The sequence below is a fragment of the Heptranchias perlo genome, chromosome 2 (genome assembly GCF_035084215.1).
Source record: "Heptranchias perlo isolate sHepPer1 chromosome 2, sHepPer1.hap1, whole genome shotgun sequence".
Taxonomy (NCBI): Eukaryota; Metazoa; Chordata; class Chondrichthyes; order Hexanchiformes; family Hexanchidae; genus Heptranchias; species Heptranchias perlo.
Window position 1 is genome coordinate 18,166,384 of NC_090326.1, and position 20,369 is coordinate 18,186,752.

Consider the following 20,369-nt stretch of genomic DNA (forward strand, 5'->3'; position numbering starts at 1 on the left):
TTTGGCAGGGATTAATATTTATCCAACCAGTTACCTCTCCACCTGGTCATTTACATGTTCACCAATTAGTTTCTACAGTTAATCTGACTACGCTGTGCTCCCTGCAGGGAGCCTTGTCCACTGAGAGCATGTATCGGTAATTCGAACACCCACCGCTGCTGAGTTTTTGACAGTTCATTTTAATGATCGGAAGATAATTCTACGGGGCTCTGATCCCATGGGATTTTGCTGGATGGGAGCATGGGTCAGAGATAGAGCTAATAGGGCCTATCAGTGATGGATATCGATCATAAATCTGGATAAGCCATTCCTCTATTTTCCAGTTGCTCTCCTAGCAAAATGGTCTAAATCTCACCAGTGTGTAAGTCACCTCCCAGAGCTTGTGGGTTCAAATCCCACCACGGCACGTTGTATAACTGAATTCAATGAATCTGGTAATTTGAGAGCCAGCACCAGGAAAATGACCATGAAATCTGCCCGATCGTCAACTTAGGGGGTAAATTTGACTTTATGCGAAAGTGTAAAACGGGCGATAGTGAATCGGCAGCCTGTTTTAAATCTCCCCCCACCCCCGATTTTCATTCCCATTGAAGTTAAAAGAATTGAAAATTGGGAGAGATGTAAAAGCAGGCTGCCAATTTGCTATCACCCGTTTTACACTAATGCACAAAGTCAAAATTGCACCCCCCCCAACTAGTTCACTAATGGGGAGCCTCCGACCTGGTCTGGCCTACATTTGATCCCAGTCCCACGCTCGATTCTTAATGCCCCCTGAAGTAGTCTAGAAAACGACTCAGTTGTAAAAATGAGTGCTATGAAACAAGAAGGCCCACTATCACCTGTTCATACATTCCCAAGCCATTCTTATTTTACCGCTGCCTTAAAAGGTGAGAGGACACCCCTTACATTTTATGGTACACTGAGGGTCATGAGAATGCAGTTTGTTTGAATGTACGCACCACTAGCTCCCTGTCCTCGAGGTTCCTGCCCAGACACCTGCTGTGGTGGATTCATGGCCCAGTGTAGCTGCCTCTGGAACTCCTGCCGATCATCGACGTGGATGAAGTCGTACACACTCTGGTGCATCACGTCAGTCTACAGATGCAAAAAACGGACAAGTTAAATCGGAATGGGTGCCAGTCGAAGGGAAGTCTTAATACAGAAGGATGTGGGTTTGGAGTTTAAGACGTCGCAGGTTAAATTCTCCATAGGAGGGGCAAAGATGGAACAGGCTGGAGAAGATTCTCCAGGTACTGTATTCAACTTAAAGGATTGGAAAAAATATTGCTTCTGCTTTTCTCTAAGATGAACCTAAGAGCTTGTTTAGGTAATGTAGGGTGGATGTTCCTCTTTGCTATGTGTGGGGAATGATCCCAGCAGCAGCAAAGAGGTAGAAACCTGTTGTATAAGAATTCCATCCTCCCCACACTGCCCCCAGATTTCTGGGCATTCCTAAAATCTTTTTTTTCTATAAATTCTCAGGATGTGGGCGTAGCTGGCAAGGGCCAGCATTATTGCCCATCCCTAGTTGCTCCTTGAGAAGGTGGTGGTGGGCCTTCTTCTCAAACCACTGCAGTCCGTATGGTGAAGGTTCTTCCACCAGTAAATAGGTAGGGATTTTGTTGTTCGGTAGGGATTTTGACCCAGTGACAATGAAGGGACGGCGATATACGTCCAAGTTGGGATGTTCTGTGAGTTGGAGGGGAACTTGGAGGTGATGTTGTTCCCATGCACCTGCTTCCCTTGTCCTTCTAGGTGGTGGAGGTCGTGGGTTTGGGAGATGCTGTCGAGGAATCCTTGGTGAGTTGCTGCTGTGCATCCTGTAGATGGTACACACCGCAGCCATGGTGCGCCGGTGGTAGGGGGAGTGGATGCTTAGGCTAGACTGGGCTTGCACCATGCCTAGTGTGACAACGATGGAAGGGGGTGTGGATTGTTGGTGTACACGCAGCATGTTGGTACCATATACTTGTGAGCATTGTTGGTGTACACTGGGTGATTGTGATATATACTGGAGTGTATTTTATGGTGTACACTGGGTGATGGTGATATATATTGGAGTGTATTGTACGGTGTACACTGGGTGATTGTGACATATACTGGAATTTATTGTATGATGTACACTGGGTGACGATGATATACACTGGAGTGTATTGTATGGTGTACACTGGGTGATGGTGATATACACTGGAGTGTATTGTATGGTATACACTGGGTGATGGTGATATACACTGGAGTGTATTGTATGGTATACACTGGGTGATGGTGATTTATACTGGAGTGTATTGTATGGTGTACACTGGGTGATGGTGATTTATACTGGAGTGTATTGTACGGTGTCCCAAAACATAGTTTCACACTTGGATCTTCCCACTCTTCAATTCCAACCACTGCTGGGTCAATGGGTTAAGTCCAAAATAATCACACGCTAAATCCACAGTAACTGGTTAAAGACAGCCATTTGCAGAGGCCTGAGATTAGATTATCTGACTGTCAGCAGAACAAGGGGGCAGAAACCAGGAAAGCAAGAGAGGAGAAAAACAATAATGTAAAACACGATGTTTACATGCACGTTACGTTTGAAGGAACTTTGTATATTTGCAAAATAAAATCTTGAAAAATTGCTGCCTTTGTCACAAGATGCAGTGGTGGTTGGTAGCCAAACGATTGAATCAGATCTGAAACTAGCTGCACTGATACTAGAGCTGACACACGATTGACTTGAGCTGATTTCTCTAGTAGTAACCACCGATATGCGAGATTTAAGTTTAACTATTGCAGTTTATCTTGTGTATTAAACATGTCTTAAGAACATAAGAACATAAGGAATAGGAGCTGGAGTAGACCATGCGGCCCCTCGACACTGCTCCGCATTTCAATAAGATCATGACTGATCTTCGACCCCCAACTCCACTTTCCCGCTCTATCCCCATATCCCTTGATTCTCTTAGTGTCCAAATATCCACCAATCTCAGTCTTGAATATATTGACGGACTGAGAATCCACAGCCAGTAGAGAATTCCAAAGATTCACAACCCTCTGAGTGAAGAAATTTTTCCTCATCTCAGTCCTAAATGGCCGAACCCTTATCTTGAGGCCAAATCTCCTAGTTCTAGACTCTCCAGCCAGGGGAATCAGCCTCTCAGCATCTACCATGTCAAACCCTCTAAGAATTTTATACGTTACAATGAGATCACCTCCCATTCTTCTGAACTCCAGAGAATATAGGCCCATTCTACTCAATCACTCCTCATAGGACAACCCTCTCATCCCAGGAATCAATCTAGTTGCACCCCCTCTAAGGCAAGTATATCCTTCCTTAAGTAAGGAGACCAAAACTGTACTCCAGGTGTGGTCTCACCAGAGCCCTGTATAATTGCAGCAAGACCTCCTTACTCTTATACTCCAACCCCCTTGCAATAAAGGCTAACATACCATTTGCCTTCCCAATTGCTTGCTGTACCTGCATGTTAACTTTCTGTGATTTATGTACAAGGACATCCAAATCCCTCTGACAACCAACATTTCTTAGTCTCTCACCTTTTAAATATTCTGCTTTTCTATTCTTCCTACCAAATTTCACATTTCCCCACATTATATTCCATTTGCCACCTTCTCATCCACTCACTTAACCTGTCTACATCCCTTTGCAGTCTGTTTGCATCCTCCTCACAGCTTACTTTCCCACCTAGCTCTGTAACATCAGCAAACATGGATACGTTACACTCGGTCCCCTTATATCCTATTTAAATAAAGAAAGACTTGCATTTATATGGCACCTTTCTTGACCTTAGGACATCTCAAAGTGCTTTACAGCCAATGAAGTACTTTTTAGAAGTGTAGCCATAGTTGAAAGTGACAGCCAATTTGCACACAGCAAGGTCCTACAACAGCAACGTGATAATGACCAGATATTCTGTTTCAATTATGTTGGTTGAGGGATAAATATTGGCCAGAACTCCCCTGCTCTTCTTCAAATAGTGCCGTAGGATCTTTTACATCCATCTGAGATGGCAGATGGGGCCTCGGTTTCACGACTCATTTGAAAGACGGCACACTCCGACAGTGCAGCAGTCCCTCCGTACTGCACTGAAGTATCAGCCTAGATTATGGGCTTAAGTTGCTAGAGTGGGACTTGAACCCATGACCTTCTAACTCAGATGTTTGAGTGCTGCCCACTGAACCACCGCTGACATTGTGACAACACGATCCGTCTCTTGGATATATTTAGGTTCTATGGCCATTCATGTGTACACCAGCTGTAGCTCCCTCTTCTGATTAAATATTCTTCGATGCGGACTAAAATCTTTAAATAAAAACTCTTGTTTTTTCACCCGGCTGATAGGAATGTTATATGTCATTCGGTGACAAAGCTTTCGGAAATATTTAACCTCTCCATATTTTCCAGAGCTGTGGCACGCTAGGAGTTGACTAGCTGAAAACAATGACCGTACATTTGCACACTGTGGGTGTAAGTAGCCAACACTTGAAACACTTTGCACAACACTGTAGCTGACAGATCAAATGTCCATTGCATGAGACCAGCCCATTGAGAAAGAGTCTGCAGTGTTTCTCCTGGCACAAGCCTGTTTTTGTTCAAAGGCTGTAATTATAAGTAACCTACTGCATTTGCCTAATATAACCGCGCAATCATTTTGTTTGGCTTACATTGAGGTGAACAGAAAATTAGACCTCAAACGTTAGGCTGGTAGTTACTGCACAGAGTGCCAAGCAATGCCAGAGCATTCAAATTCCAATCTTTTTTCGAATGCAGCCTCCCAGTTCTTCCTCTGCTTATGAGAGCCAATGATACCTTGAATTTTACTGTCTCGTGATAAACCCAGATGAGAAAGACCATTCGACCTATCTTAGCTCACCATTCACGAAGATCATTCAAGCTATCTTAGCTCATCCATTCATGAAGATCATTCGACCTATCTTAGCTCACCATTCACGAAGATCATTCACGCTATCTTAGCTCATCATTCACGAAGATCATTTGTCCTATCTTAGCTCACCATTCACGAAGATCATTCACGCTATCTTAGCTCACCATTCACGAAGATCATTTGTCCTATCTTAGCTCACCATTCACGAAGATCATTCGACCTATCTTAGCTCACCATTCACGAAGATCATTCACGCTATCTTAGCTCACCATTCACGAAGATCATTTGTCCTATCTTAGCTCACCATTCACGAAGATCATTCGACCTATCTTAGCTCACCATTCACGAAGATCATTCGACCTATCTTAGCTCACCATTCACGAAGACCATTCGACCTATCTTAGCTCACCATTCACGAAGACCATTCGACCTATCTTAGCTCACCACTCACGAAGATCATTTGTCCTATCTTAGCTCACCATTCACGAAGATCATTTGTCCTATCTTAGCTCACCATTCACGAAGACCATTCGACCTATCTTAGCTCACCATTCACAAAGATCATTCGACCTATCTTAGCTCACCATTCACGAAGACCATTCGACCTATCTTAGCTCACCATTGACGAAGATCATTCGACCTATCTTAGCTCACCATTCACAAAGATCATTCGACCTATCTTAGCTCACCATTCACGAAGACCATTCGACCTATCTTAGCTCACCATTCACGAAGATCATTTGTCCTATCTTAGCTCACCATTCACGAAGATCATTTGTCCTATCTTAGCTCACCATTCACGAAGACCATTCGACCTATCTTAGCTCACCATTGACGAAGATCATTCGACCTATCTTAGCTCACCATTCACAAAGATCATTCGACCTATCTTAGCTCACCATTCACGAAGACCATTCGACCTATCTTAGCTCACCATTGACGAAGATCATTCGACCTATCTTAGCTCACCATTCACAAAGATCATTCGACCTATCTTAGCTCACCATTCACGAAGACCATTCGACCTATCTTAGCTCACCATTCACGAAGATCATTTGTCCTATCTTAGCTCACCATTCACGAAGACCATTCGACCTATCTTAGCTCACCATTCACGAAGATCATTTGTCCTATCTTAGCTCACCATTCACGAAGACCATTCGACCTATCTTAGCTCACCATTCACGAAGACCATTCGACCTATCTTAGCTCATCCATTCAGAAAGATCATTCTCCTTATACCTTTCAGGAAAGATTGAACAGACTGGGGCTCTTTATTCTAGAAAAGAGAAGACTGAGGAGTGACCTGATAGAGGTCTTTAAGATTATGAAAGGTTTGATAGGGTAGATGTAGAGAAGATGTTTCCTTTTGTGAGGGAGACCAGAACTAGGGGCCATAAACATAAGATGGTCACTAATAAATCTAATAAAAGAATTCAGGAGAAACTTCTTTACCCAACGAGTGGTTAGAATGTGGAACACTCTACCACAAGGAGTAGTCGAAGAACATAGAAGCATTGAAAGGGAAGCTAGATAAGCACACGAGGGAGAAAAGAATCGAAGGATATGCTGATAGGGTTAGATGAAGTAGGAGGGAGGGGGCTCATGCGGAGCATAAACACCGGCATGGACCTGTTGGGCCGAATGGCCTGTTTCTGTGCTGTACGTTCTGTGTAATTCTATGTAATTGTTTGACCTATCATAGCTCATCCTTTGAGAAAGACCCTACATTCCTGCTATTGCTGCATCCAATTGGTTCTTAAACGATTCCAGGGCTTTTGCCAGCAATACTCCACGCAGAAGTTGATTCCATAAGTTGATCACCCTTTAACCCTGATTTTAACCTTGGGCGGGAATTGGGGTTGTGAGGACCGATTCGTCTGAGTGATTTTAAATACCCCTCACTGAGGCCTGGGTGATTTAAAATATCCCCTCACTGAGGCACGGGTGATTTTAAATACCTACCGGAGTGTGAGGCCCGGGCGATTTTAAATACCCACCTCACTGAGGCCTGGGTGATTTTAAATACCCCCGTCACTAAGGCCTGGGTGATTGTAAATCCCCTCACCAACTCCCGCCTGAAGCCGGCGGGGATGACATAGAGGGCGGTGGGGAGAAACCACGGGGCTTCAGGCCACTGCCAGGGACCTGTGGAAATGATGCCCGGCAAGGTAAGTCCGGAAGGAGGGGCTGTGCTAGCGGCTCGGAGACTGTGCGTAAATCACGCATTTCAGAGTTAAAATAAGTTGGGGTCTGAAATACTTCATCGGACCCTGACATTCCAGTATTTATGAGGCCTACCCTGCCTCCAGGGGGCCACCTCCATTTTCCCAAAAACCCAGGGAATGGGGGGGGGGGGGTGGGGGGGGTGGCGGGAATGCAGTGGGATCTACCTGGCCGCCATTTTAACCCCCCTGTCCGAACTCCACTGTTCTTCTTCCAATAGTGCCATGGGACCTTTTACATCCACCCGAGAGGGCAGACAATGCCTCAGTTTAACGTCTCATCCGAAAGTCGGTATCTCCGACAGTGCTGTTGTCAAACACAACTGTGTGAAAGACCTTTGTGCTCATGGGCTCCATTTGACGATATATTTAAATCTCACTTTAAAAACCCGACATCAGTTTTTATTGACAAATAAATAAATATAACGGTCAAATACTAGTATTATTTTATTTGATTACATTTTTGTAATATACCTTCAATTATATGATAGCTCTGATTGCAAGGAAGGGATTATGGTATAGAGGAATCAATTTAATCTTTGTGAGATCTGCCAAACATGTTCCTTCAGGAGTATTTAATTCTGTTGGCATTACACCAGACAGACTTTTGGATTTATTTGAAACACAACTTTTGTTATAAGTTTCCATCCTTAAGATACTCGTCTGCAAAGGGTGAGACAAGTAGGATTCGGGCAGGGAGAAGGGAGGGTCACACGATCAGACAGATTTTGCTCGTTTTACCTTTGGGCCAGGAAGAAACTTTTGTGGAATCTTCAGGAGTCGAGTAAGTGTGAGAGGTCGATAACAGAGCAAAGAAAGAAAGAACTTGCATTTACATAGGAAGGAACATAGGAACAGTCTCGAGCCTGTTCAGTCATTTAACTAGATTATGGCTGATCTGTATCTTAATTCCATCTCTCCGCCTTGGTTCCGTAACACTTAACACCCTTGACTAACAAAAATCTGTCAATCTCAGTCTTGAAATTTTCAATTGACCCCCAGCCTGAGCAGCTTTTTGGGGGAGAGAGTTCCAGATTTCCATTACCCGTTGTGAGAAGAAGTGCTTCCTGACATCACCCCTGAACGGCCAACTCTAATTTTGAGTTTATGCCCCCTTGTTCTGGACTCTCCCACAAGAGGAAATAGTTTCTCTCAATCTACCCTATCAAATCCTTTATCATCTTAAACACCTCAATTAAATCACCCCTTAATCTTCTATACTCAAGGGAATACAAGCCTAGTCTATGCAACCAGTCCTCGTAATTTAACCCTTTTAGCCCCCGTATCATTCTGGTGAATCTGCTCTGCATCCCCTCCAAGGCCAATATATCCTTCCTGAGATGCGATGCCCAGAACTGAATGCAGTACTCTAAATGGGGTCTCACTAGAGCTCTGTACAGCTGTAACATAACTTCTACCCCTTTGATTTCCAGCCCTCTTGGGATAAAGATCAATATTCCATTAGCCTTTTAAATTATTTTTTGTACCTGTCCACTAGCTTTTAGTGATTTCTGTACTTGGACCCCTAAATCTCTCTGCTCATTCACAGTTCCTAGCTTCTCACCATTTAGAAAATACTCTGATCTATCATTCTTAGGTCCAAAGTGGATGACCTCACATTTTCCCACATTGAACTCCATCTGCCACAGTTTTGTCCACTCACCTAATCTATCAATGTCCCTTTGCAACTTTCTGCTCCCATCTACACTATTTACTGTGCCACCTAACGTAGTGTTTTCAGCAAACTTAGATATACGGCTCTTTATTCCTTCACCCAAGTCATTTATAAATATAGCATACAAGGCTACGGACCAAATGCTGGAATATGGGATTAGAGTAGACAGGGCTGATGGCCGGCACGGACACGATGGGCTGAAGGGCCTCTATCCGTGCTGTATAACTCTATGACTCTATGACTCTATAATGAAAAGCTGAGTGTCCAGTACAGGTCCCCGGGGGACACCACAAGTCACATCCTGACAATTTGAGTACATACCCATTAACCCTACTCTCTGTCTCCTACCTCCTAACCAATTCCCTATCCAAGCCAATAGATTGCCTCCAATCCATGCATTCTCATTTTTATTAACAGTCTTTTATGTGGAACTTTGTCGAAAGCCTTTTGGAAGTCCATCTAAATAACATCCAGAGACACTCCTTTATTTATGATGTTAGTTACCTTCTCAAAAAATTCAACTAGGTTCGTAAGACATGACTTACTCTTTACAAATCCATTTTGGCTCTCTCTAATCTGCTTATACTTGTCCAAATGCTCACTGTTCCTGTCCCTAATAACAGATTCTAGTAACTTCTCCACAACTGACGTCAGACTAATAGGTCTATAGTTTATCTCTCCTACCTTTCTTAAATGATGGAGTCACATTGGCAGTTTTCCAATCCAAGGGGACAATTCCTGAATCGGTAGAGTTTTGGAAGATCATGACTAACGCATCAATAATATCCTCACCTGTTTCTATTAATATCCTGGGGCGGAAACCATCGGGTCCTGGAGATTTGTTTATTATTAATCTCATTACTTGCTGCATCACCATTTTTTAAACTTATATTGAATCTAGTTAGCTCCTCCCCTTGATTTTTTTTTAGTTTTCCTTTTATCTCTGGTTCTTTGTCCACATCCTCTACTGTGAAGACTGATGTAGCACCTTTCACGGCCTCAGGACATCCCAAAGCTCTTTACAGCCAATGAAGCACTTTTGACATGTAATCACTATACAGATTGTACATGGCCCTGTGGAAGCAGTCTGGTAAACTAGTGATTACAATGGCAGGTTAGCAATTCAGGTTGCGAGTTCAAATCCCACCCTGGCCAATCATGAAACTGAGGTTGAAAAATCTGGTAATTTGTGGGAAAGTACCAAAGCGTGACTAAGAACTACCGATTGTCATTAAAAACCCAGCTGGTTCATTAATGTCTTTCAGAGTAGGAAACTCCCACCCCTACTTGTTCTGGCTGACATCTGACTCCAGTCCCACATTATGTGGTTGACTCTTAATGCCCTCAAGGCACCTAGAGCAATAAATGTGGACTTGCCAGCAACGCCCACATCCCAAGAATCTTATGTTCTTACAATGATGTGTAGAAATCAGGTAAAATATGCCAACTGTACCTAATTTATACTATTTTCTTAGACTCATAGAATCTTACAGCACAGAAGGAGGCCATTCGGCCCATCATGGGGGACACCACTGCATACTTCCCTCCAGTCTGAAAAACAACTGTTCACTACTACTCTCTGCTTTCTGACCCATAGCCAATTTCATATCCACACTGCCACTGTCCCTTTAATCCCATGGGTTTCAATTTTGCTAACAAGTCTATTATGTGATACTTTATCAAACGCCTTTTGAAAGTCCCTATACATGACATCGACCGCAATACCCTCATCAACCCTCTCCGTTACTTCATCAAAGACTTCAATCAAGTCAGTGAAACATGATTTGCCTTTAACAAATCTGCGCTGACTTTCATTTATTAACCCATATTTTTCCAAATGCCAATTAATTTTGTCCCGGATCGATGTCTCTAAAAGTTTCTCCACCACCGACGTTAGGCTGTAATTGCCGGGTTTATCCCTCTCCCCTTTTTCGAACAGGGGAGTAACATTTTCAATCCTCCAGTCCTCTGCCACTACTCCTATATCCAAGGAGGATTGGAAGATTGTGGCCAGAGCCTTCGTTATCTCCACCCTTCAAGTATGAGATATTTTCTTTAAAAAAAATTATTTTTCCCTCCATTTTTCTTTTCCCACTTCCAAGTTCTGTCGAAGCCTCTTATCGCAATGGAATGCACAGTCTTTTCCTGGGACTGTCTGTGCTTTTTTTGGGCCAACTGAGAAGGCAGCAGCTTAGGATGATTCTCTCTCAGGTTTTACTAATGTCCCTGCTGGTGCTTATTTAGTCCTTGACCCGTGTGCCTCGGTCCCGAGATCAGGAACTCAAAGAACGGGGAGGTCACAGGCTTGAAACTAAAAACAAGAAGAATGGCATCACTCGCAAAGAAGATCCAGAATAGCGGCTCCTTACCTGATGAAATCCCAGATAGTCGATGATTGTGGGAGACACGTAAAATATCATTCCATCAGCACTCACTAGCAGCACAAACCCATCCAGTGCCTGAAAAAATAAAAATCAAGCTAGTTTAGTATAACATTGAAAGTATTGGCAACAGCCGTGCCTTCAGCTCCCTAGGCCCTAAGTTCTGGAATTCCCTTCCTTAACCTCTCTGCCTCTCTACCTCTCTCTCCTCCTTTAAGGTGCTCCTTAAAACCTACCTCTTTGACCAAGCATTTGTTCACCTAACCTATTCTCTCCTACTTTGTTTGATAATCACTCCTGTGAAGCGCCTTGGGACGTTTTATTACGTTAAAGGTGCGATTTAAATGCGAGTTGCTGTTGTTCTCAAGAAGTTTGGGGGCATTTCTTAAAAAAACAGTTGCTGCTCCATTCTAGGATGGGTCAATGGCCTTGCACTGTAGGCTTCTTCCCTGGTTTGGAGCAGCATCATAAACTGACAATTAACTTTTGCGGCTTGTATCAAACTTCAATTCAAAGTTGTGTTAAAATGATGGGGTAAAAAGTCACCATGTGTAGGGGCATCAGATGTGCCTGTAGAGATTTTGGGGCTGAAATTTCTTGTGGCTTCTGTCGGTCTCCTACTATAATTCTGGCCGGAGACCAGCAGTCCTGCTTGGGAGTTCCCGTGGGGCCAGTAAAGGATAGAACCTCTCTGCCCCTTACTTGGGTATCCAGAAGGAACAGGAACTTCCAACACTACTGAGGGGGTCCAGACCGGGAATGAACACTTATCATATATTTGGCCGGGGGGTGGAGGGGAGAGGGGGGACCCCTGATTCCAAAGGTCTGCTTTTTGTGGCCACTCTGCCTGATATTTCTACAAAATCATCATTACGTTCTAAAAAGGACACATTTCATGATTCTGCTAAAAACACAGAACAGAGGAAATCTTCGGCAATGAATTTTCAAGGTCACTGAACAGTGATTGGGGTTGAATTTTAACCCCAGATCGTCAACATTGAACTTCAACCCATAAAAACAGTTTTCTATAGTCCTTCAAAAAAGGTACATTGGAAGCAAAACCTGGAGTGTGAACTGATTTCAGTGACTTTGTCTTGTGAAACTTGCCATGAGGTGGAGTTTACAGTAACACTGCTGATAGTATCAGCTGGAGGGGGAAACACTGGTCTACATCAGGAAGCACCAAAAAGTCACATCTTGCTAAACTGAAGTAAGCGAAATACAATAAATAAATATGTTTCTCTCATCCTATGCTACTGAAGTTCCAGAACAAAGTCTTATAAAAATATATAAATAGTTTCCTGTTAAAACTGAGACCATGTTTCAACTAGTCTAAGGGATATGGTGGAGTGTCTGCCTTCGCTCACTGGTAGCACTCTCACCTCTGAATCAGATGGCCCCACTCCAAGGACTTGAGCACTTCAGTGCAGTACTGAGGGAGTGCTGCACTGTCGGAGGTGCCTTCTTTTGGATGAGATGTTAAACCGAGGCCCTGTATGCCCTCTCAGGTGGATGTACAAGATCCTGTGGCACTATTCGAAGAAGAACAGGGGAGTTATCCCCGGTGTCCTGGCCAATATTTATCCCTCTAACAAGATCATCTGCTCATTTATCTCATTGCTGTTTGTGGGACCTTGCTGTGTGCAAATTGGCTGCCACATTTCCCTCCATTACAACAGTGACTACACTTAAAAGTACTTCATTGGCTGTAAAGCACTCTGGGATGTCATGAGGACGTGAAAGGCGCTACAGAAATGCAAGTTCGTTCTTTCTTTTTAAATTCCGTTCAATGCAAAAATCAAAGTGTTGTGGAAATGGAATGCTCTGTCACTGTGAAGTCCTCTGATTAATTAGGAGTGCTGTAATATTTAGATAAGCATATAAAGAAAGAAGGAAGAAGAAAGAATGAACTTGCATTTATGTGGTGCCTTTCATCAAGACGTCCTTCAGTGCTTTACAACCAATGAAGTACTTTAGAAGTATGTTTTCAATTCTCCTCCCCCTCCAGTGCTAGCTGGAATTAAATATTTTACTTCAAATAGCATTTTCATTCACAATTTGAGTGCTGTTAACAGGACAGGAACACGCACTAAAGGTGGCCCGTGTCCTAATATTACAACAGGAGCTTGATGTTCATTGTTTTCCAATTTAAGTCCCACAATCTTCTCCAATGCCACTTCCTTTGCTCCTTCCCCTGTATTCTAATACTTCTTTTCCTCTTTGTATTTAAATGCTGTTATTTAAAAAATAAAATTCTTCAGGATGTGGGCATCGCTGGCAAGGCCGGCATTTAGTGTGCCGTCCCTAGTTGTCCTTGAGAAGGTGGTGGTGGTAGGCCTTCTTGTTGAACCATTGCAGTCTGTGTGGGGAAGGTGCTCCCACGGTGCTGCTAGGTCAGGAGTTCCAGGATTTGGACTCAGGCACTGGCACATTTTGATAGAGAAAAAGAAAGTTAACCAGTGAGGTATAAATATCACCACTCTTCTCCACTCCCACAATAATAGCCTCATAACCAGGGCAGGTAAGGGTCATCTTATTGGGAGCTGAGGAATCCGGGTTGTCTATAGGCCCAAGTTGTGCTGGTACAAGGTGTCTTTACACGGTTACACAAAGCAGAATATTCTCAGTGACTAATGTTCACATCAGCAGTGACGCAGTGGTAGTACCTGAGTCAGAAGGTTGTGGGTTCAAGTCCCACTCCAGAGACTTGAGTACAAAATCTAGACTAATGCAGTACTGAGGGAGTGCTGCACTGTCGGAGGTGCCGTTTTTCAGATGAGATTTTAAACCGAGGCCCTGTGTGCCCTCTCAGGTGAATGTAAAAGATCCCGTGGCACTATTTTGAAGAAGAGTAGGGGAATTCTCCCCCGTGTCCTGGCTAACATTTATCCCTCAACCAACAACACTAAAACAGAATATCTGGTCATTATCACATTGTTGTTTGTGGGACCTTGCTGTGCACAAATTGGCTGCTGCGTTTCCTATATTACAACAGCGACTACACTTCAAAAGTACTTCATTGGCTGTAAAGCGCTTTGGGACATGAGGTGGTGAAAGGTGCAGTATAAAGGCAAGTTCTTTCTTTCTTTATCACTAGATTTTTTTTTGATAAAGTCCAGGTTGGTAGCTGGCAGTGCCTACCCTGCATTGGTTCTGTTTCCCAGCAAGCTGGCTTCTAGAAACATTACAGGCTACTGATACCTTAACACTTAAATCATTCCCTAAGAGTGCATCACACACAATGATGCTAAAACTACTCCTTTCCAGTAAATCCGCTATTCTGCCTGAATCTAGGGACAGGGGACATCTAAGCACGAACTAACATGATCTACAGCACTATTTATAAGAGGCCATGACATTTCTATCAAGAACTAATTTAACAAAATTACCAGACTAGCATAACTTTCAAAAATGATATTTTTTCCACCCTAAAAAACGTTTTACACGATCCAAGACTATTGTATTAAGTCACATACAGATACTTCTATAGTGCTGTATTAACAGAGTCATGCCTACCTGTGTTGGGAAGAGTCATTTATTGGCCAAACTTTGAACCTAGCCCACACCCTGACGAGAATCAGAGATATAATTTTTCATGGCTTAATAATAAATTACTTTAGCAACTCAGTCTTAAGCCATGATTCTACAACAGAGGGCGCTAAATTGCGCTGTGTAGCGCCCATTGTTTTGGCACTACGCGGCTTCTTGAGGTGCCAAGATGGCATTTTGGCTGCGCACACATGTTTCCAGCATGACGTGCGGCGGATGCCATCTTGGTTTGGGAGTTAGCGCATGAGCAAATACCGAACGCTGGCTGCATGTAAAGTAAGGAGAAAATGTATACAATCAGTGTGCAATGCTGATTTAAAGTGATAGACACCATTTTGGCACTTTACTCTCAACTCAACGCTTAACCCCGACCATCTGAACATGTCTTCGAGTGTCTGGTGGACTCCCACCAGCGTTATTTAAAGGGACCATGCAGGATTTACAAGTTAGTGGCTGGATTATTGCTTCTGGCTGCCAAGACATTTGTAACTGTTTTTGGAGGTCTCCTATACTTGAATACTAGGACGCGGGGAAATAGCTTAACATTTAGAACCAGGAGATGCAGGAGTGAAGTTAGGAAACGCTTGTATATGCAAAGGGTATATGCTTGTATATTCAAAGCCAGAGGCAGTAGTGGAGGCGGGTACAATTTTGTCTTTTAAAAAGCATTTGGACAGTTACATGGGTAAGATGGGTATAGAGGGATATGGGCCAAGTGCAGGCAATTGGGACTAGCTTAGTGGTATAAACTGGGCGACATGGACATGTTGGGCCGAAGGGCCTGTTTCCGTGTTGTAAACTTCTATGATTCTAAGTTTGGGATGTTTTTCTGCAAATGGCAGTTGATGCTAGCTCACTTGTGAATTCTAAGATTCTGAGATTGATAGATTTCTGTGAACCAACGGTATTAAGGGATATGGGGCTAAGGTGGGTATATGGAGTTAGGTCACAGGTCCACCATGATCTCATTGAACGGCGGAACAGGCTCGAGGGGATAAATGCCATTGCCACAAGCTGCCTCCTGATATGCACCACCTTCTCCTGCAAGAAAGTGGGACATGTGTTTGGGTGATGTGCCTGTCATGGTTGAATAGCTGCCAGTGTGAGTAACCCGTGAGTTGTGGGTGGACGACTTGCAACAATGGTAATATTTAAGGGTGAGAGGAAGCATCTAATTGGAAGAGTTGAGAACTGATGGAAAGAGTTTGTTGGTATGTGGGGGATGGGGGTGTAGTGTGTGGTGCAGTTGGTAGGAGACGCCACTTGACAGTTGACCTCACTCCCCTTGACCACTCATGTCAAAGCATTGAACTTCTTCCTGCACTGCATCCATGTTCATGATGCTGTACGCCTGGCATTGACTTCATCCCCCGCTGCCTCCCACTGCCTATTGGGTATATGTCTGGAGGGCCTTCCCCCCGCCCCTGTGGATATACGATGTTCCTCCTTCTGTCCACCTCTTGCCCTAAGGCCTCTAGTACATCATCAGAGAACCTTGGTGCATGCACTCTCGCAGTCCTGGTACAAACTCAGATCGGCGAGGTCTGGTGTGCAGATTGGAGGATGTGGGATTTAGTATTGCGCAACCTTTATTCAATGATTTAACATAAATTATCAGTGTGTAAACATAGGGACGGGACCTGCATCTGTGTTTTACATGTGTGATATCTGATCTCCGTTCAGACTCTGTGCAGACAGAAGACGTGTTTTTAGCAAATAACAGGTACCGTCTACCTTTAAGAGATTTTAAGAGACATTCTCCCTTTAAGAGATTGGGGCACCCCCAGCTGGTGGAAAGTGCGAATTGCATTGAATCGACGTGCAAGGCTGGATTTCAATGCAACTTGTAGGTGCATACTGAGGACGGATGAAGTTCTCGTCCTGCCTGTACAGGGGCCATTGGGCGCGGGTTAATAGCAGATCGTGTTATAGGCCCTATCGAATTTTTTTTTTCTCCCACAGTGTCTAAATACGGTGCCTGATTTTTTTCCCACACTGGTATGAGTCCAAATTCAAACCACATGCCTGAAAATCATATTTTTAAGGGAAGAATGAATCAGGGACCCAATTTAAAAATGTCAAGATTGAAATTCTTAAATATCTCATTAAAACCGGCAGAGTTTAGAATTTACTGATTTTAGTAAGTGACTTGACTGATCATTTTGTGCAGGTTTATAAAAAAAATAGGTTCAGCTTTAATTAACTACATAGAATTGCACAGAATCTAATGCACAGAAACAGGCCATTTGGCCTAACAGGTCTATGCCAGTGTTTATGCTCCACACCTACTCCTCTCACCCCTCTTCATCTAACCCTACTAACACATCCTTCTATTTCTTTCTCCCTCATGTGTTTATCGAGCTTCCCCTTAAATGCATCTATGCTATCTGCCTCAACTACTCCATGTGGTAGTGAGTTCCACATTCTAACCACTCTCTGGGTAAAGAAGTTTCCCCTGAATTCCCTATTGGATTTATTAGTGACTATCTTATATTTATGGCCCCTAGTTCTGATCTCCCCCACAAATGGAAGCATCTTCTCCACATCTACCCTATCAAACCCCTTCATAATATTAAAGACCTCTATTAGGTCACCCCTTGGCCTTCTCTTTTCTAGAGAAAAGAGCTCCAAATCTGTTCAATCTTTCCTGATAGATATAACCTCTCAGTTCTGGTATCATCATTGTAAATCTTTACGAGAGTGGTTAGAATGTGGAACTCTCTACCACATGGAGTAGTTGAGGCAAATAGCATAGATGCATTTAAGGGGAAGCTAGGTAAACATATGAGGGAGAAAGGAATGGGAGGGTATGATGATAAGGTTAGATGAAGTAGGGAGGGAGGAGGCTCGTGTGGAGCATAAACACTGGCATGGACCTGTTGGGCTGAATGGCCTGTTTCTGTGCTGTACATTCTATGTAATTCTATGTAAGTCCTAACTCTGGTCGGACGTATTCCTGGAGGTTCCATCGCAAGGCCTGTCGCCTCCAACTTCCCCGCCTGGTCAAACAGCCTTTTTTCTCCAATATTTTTATAATTAATAAATGAAAGCATTGAAGGAAAATGAAAAAAAGCACAATTTTTTTTAATGCCCCTATGATTTTTCTCCTGGATTGCTCGCAGCAGTGTCCAGGAGATTAATTGTTAATTGCTGGATGGTTGGCGACCCTACTGGTGATGTGGGGTGGGTCTGTCGGTGTCTGAGGGAGGGGAGATGGAATGGCGTTTGTGGTGGGGGGGGTCGGGGAAAGAGACCCTTCACCAGAACAAAGTGCCCGCCCCCCCCAATCTGAATCCACACCTTTGACCTGTTCTTTCTCTCTTCAGGTACACTGCCAGCATCTTCTATCTTAATTTCAAACCTGATTCCCAGCTTTTCTGTTCTCCATCTTTCCCATTTTCTCACCTTTTTCTGGGGCCTCCCACTGTCTCAGCGCCTCACGCGTCCTTTGCTTCTTTTAGGCATCAGCCCTGATACAGTGTTAGCACTCTTGCCTTTGGGTCATAAGGTTATGGGTTCAAATCCCACTCCAGAGACTCTTGAGTACATAATCCAGGCTGACACTCCAGTGCAGTACTGAGGGGCATGCTGCACTGTCAGAGGTACTGCCTTTCAGATGAGATGTTAAATTGAGGCCCCGTCTGCCCTCTTGGGTGGACCTAAAAGATCCCATGGCACTATTCAAAGAAGAGCAGGGGAGTTCTCCCCAGTGTCCTGGCCAATATTTATCCCTCAACCAATACCACTAAAACAGATGATCTGGTTATTATCACATTGCTGTTTGTGGGACCTTGCAGTGTGCAAATTACAACAGTGATTCATGGCTGTAAAGGTTGTGAAAGGTGCTTTATAAATGCAAGTTTTTTCTATCTTTTTAAGGAGTTCTGTGGGAAAACCAAATAACTTGCTATCAAAGGGGACAATCTTAATTCCTGTACCTTTAAGATTAAAGGGGCCGGTATTCACTGACACAAATCTGCTCAAGTTATATAGCATCAATGAATGAAGGGAAAAAATCTCTTTGGGATTGACGTGGAGACAGATGGGGTTTCCTGTAATGTCTTGCCTACAATATATCCTGATATTTTTTTTCTCTCTTGCTCTCTCTCTTTACGCAGGACTTGAGCCAGCTAGCCAGGACTTCAAAGTTGTTTCATCAGGGTCACAACATATTAAAGAAGAACTGTTCCAAACAACATTTCTCTTATTAGGCCTTCCTTTGAATAAAAGGGGAAAAAAAAATCACTGGCATGATGGCCCCTGGAGAAATCGTTTCCACGGTAACTTCAGCACAATTATAAAGGCCTCCAGTCATTCCCTGCTGTGAACTGCTTTTAAGTCACGCAATTTGGGCACTACATTCCCAGGGTCAATTGGCTTTTGATTTGCCGGGAACCGTTTCACTAAAGATACTGAACTGTCGCTCCCGCTAACTCGTCAATTGAATAACTCCGTTTATTGGGGAGTTGGAAAATAAGAACATGCTGATAAACATCACACATCCAAAACCCAGAGCAGACTCGATCGGTCACATGCTTGCTATTTTCAAGCCAATCCCTAAAAAAAAAGTATTTGTTTGCATTTTCAGTGAAACGACTCATTCATTAACTGATCTCACAGCGAAGCGTGAAGGAATCTGAAAGACTGGAGATTGATTTTTCTCTTAACAGTCAGATGTTACCTGACAGTAACCTTTCTCTTATTAAATTTTTATTGCTCTTTTCCCCACTCCCCCCCGCCTCGACTTCCCCTCTCCTCCTCTCCTGAAGTTGTTGCTTTATGCAGGGTATTGGTTTCAAGGAGGACAGCCTTCTGGTAACTTGGACATGTGCACATTTTCATGCATGGGTCTAGACCTAGTGAGTGAGGGCTGATAGACTGTTTATACACAGGCACTTTCCAGCAAGAGTCACCGGATAGTCATTGAGAGTAGGGTCGCCAACCCTCCAGGGTTGTCCTGGAGTCTCCAGGAATTAAAGATTAATCTCCAGGACACGGCCTACGAGCAACTCAGGAGAAAAATCATAGGGGCATTAAGAACAAGTGTGTTTTTTTTCCATTTTCTTTGAACGCTTTTGTTTATTAGTTATAAACATGTTGGAGATGGGAAAGATCAGGCTGTTCGACTGACAGTCAAGAATCATCCAATCAGGTAACAAAGAATCTGTTCGCTTTCCAAATTGGCCGTGGGAAGGTGGCGCGTCGGACAGGTCGGGCAACCAATGGCGAGAGTGTGGGGGCGGGGTAGTTGGAGGCAGGAGGTCATGTGATGAAACCTCCAGGAACACATCTAACCACAGGTGGCAACCCTGATCAGGAGAGAGAATCTTGGCTGATTTCCCCCCCCCTCTTAAGATCAATTATAGCTTCTGACTACTTCCCTCAACTTACTTGACAGAACAAAATCTGGGACTTTCTTCTGGTCTGTTCGGCTCAAATCCACATGGTGCACTTAGCCACTGCGGGAGACATTGCTCTCTGCTCAGCATCAACACATCAACTACTTGCATTAATATAGCACCTTTAATGTAGTAAAACATCCCAAGGTGCTTCACGGGAGTGTTATCAGACAAAAAAAAACACAATTTGACACGAGCCACATAGGGAGATATTGGGACAGGTGAACAAACGCTTGGTCAAAGAGGCAGGT

The 20,369-nt window shown here is 43.6% G+C and overlaps 2 long non-coding RNA genes across 2 annotated transcripts in view; one reads left to right on the plus strand and one right to left on the minus strand.

Moving 5' to 3' along the window:
* Positions 1–19,544, plus strand: part of LOC137335479 (uncharacterized) — a 65,103-nt gene extending 45,559 nt beyond the window's left edge. Inside the window, exon 4 of the long non-coding RNA XR_010966430.1 lies at positions 18,838–19,544. This is a non-coding gene — a long non-coding RNA (uncharacterized lncRNA). The remainder of the gene's footprint in view (positions 1–18,837) is intronic.
* Positions 11,167–20,369, minus strand: part of LOC137335483 (uncharacterized) — a 175,163-nt gene continuing 165,960 nt past the window's right edge. Inside the window, exon 4 of the long non-coding RNA XR_010966433.1 lies at positions 11,167–11,248. This is a non-coding gene — a long non-coding RNA (uncharacterized lncRNA). The remainder of the gene's footprint in view (positions 11,249–20,369) is intronic.